The sequence below is a fragment of the Aplysia californica genome, unplaced genomic scaffold, assembly GCF_000002075.1.
Source record: "Aplysia californica isolate F4 #8 unplaced genomic scaffold, AplCal3.0 scaffold00115, whole genome shotgun sequence".
NCBI classification, from domain to species: Eukaryota; Metazoa; Mollusca; class Gastropoda; order Aplysiida; family Aplysiidae; genus Aplysia; species Aplysia californica.
In genome coordinates this window covers 855,767-857,524 of record NW_004797385.1, presented here as the reverse complement: position 1 = coordinate 857,524, position 1,758 = coordinate 855,767, and positions in this window count along the sequence as shown.

Sequence of the window (1,758 nt, the reverse complement as noted above, 5' to 3'; positions counted from 1 at the left end):
CAAAAAAAACAACAACAAACAAACGAACAAACAAACAAAAAAAAACACAACAACATCAACAACCAAACCCCCAACAAACTAACGGCTTAGTCGAGGCTAAAAACACTATTCTGGGTGTATAAGCCCATTCTTTTGGGGCCTAGCTCTTGGCAGTGGCAAAAGCTGCTTTCTGAGTAGAAAAGGGGTAAATCCAGACTTATTTGACCATTTGTCTGAACAAAAGAAATCGTTTGAAGAGTGCAGCTGCCACTAAAATAATGTATCTTGCACTTTAGCTCACCGCGGGCAAGGTCAGGTGAGGAACGGGGAAGACCACAGAAGTAAGAAAAAGACAGACAGTGCAGTATGGCCAATCAGAAAGAAAGACATCTGTAGCTACCCGTCTGTTTTGATGTGTAACATGCAAACAAACAGTGAGAGAAAAATGTCCAAGGCCTTGAATCGACACCAAGGCTTTAAGCACATTTCTCTCACTGATAAATTTGAAGCCAGACGAAGAGGGTGCAGACCCATACCAACTTATTATATTGGAAAGCCTGAACAGATGGGCGACGAAGAAAAACCCGGGCAATAGTACGAGTAATAACCAAAATGTAATATTATAGTTTTGAGAGACCAACTGAACAAAACAGAATTGAATGGCGAACAATGACCGCCGATATCTGTTGTGGGTCTGGCACTTGATGATGATGATGATGATGATGATGATGATGATGATGATGACGATGATGATGATGATTTCTTTTTCTTTTTTTCCCTAAATGGGCCTGGTGGACTCCACGAAGAAATCTTCGAGCGAGAGGGGCCTCCACTCCTCCAAATAACTCCATTCGAATTGCCTTTGTTCCTGGACATTCAAACATATGTTTGACATTCTCCTTTGCTTGGCTGCATCTTCGGCAACGTGGGCTGAGCTCTTTTTCCCTAAATGCACAGTCTATGCCGTACTTGATACAAGTTCTTGACACTTAGGAATCGTCTTTTGCGAAGCACCAAACCGCTACTCCACTGACGCATTTGATGTGTATTATTTTTATGTCAAAGTATGATAAAGTTATTCAATACATGTACCTCAAACGACACAATTTTACAATCTGGATTTGCACTTCGGCAAATACGAATATCTTCCTCCCCATCTTTTCATCTTTGATTCTATCCCTATATGGATCATTCTGTTTATTTGCCTTTCTATCTTTGTGTATGTATCAATAATATGTCTTGCATCACACACGCAAACATTGCAAACTTTCAAATCCTCTGCGTTTGCATGATTCAAAATTAAATAACTTTTTTCTTGCGTATGTATCGAATCTACCTGCTTTCTTCCTCTTTGTTTGCGTGTATCAATTCGTCCATCTGTCTCTCTATTTATCTCTATATTGTATACCTACTACATCCATGTGTGTTTGTGTGTGTAGCCCAGGGGCGGCTCGTGGGTCTAAAAAGTGGGAGTGCACAATTAAGCTATCTTAGGCTGAAGATAATCAAGGGCAGAGTAAATGGGATGGTGTATAATTTTAGGATCTTTGGGTTGGGGAAAGAAGACCTTAGTGCTTTTATTTTCATTCTTTTTACTTGTGGCTTTGACTATTAGCTAAACGTCAATTGCATTAGAACTGAACACTAGTAATACTATTCACCACTCCACTACAAAACCGGTCAAAAGCACAACTCATAAGACGGCGACTTTAGTATGTCACGTTCACCTCCCTCAGGTTCACGGTCACAGAGTTACTTCAAATAGCGACAAGACAATGA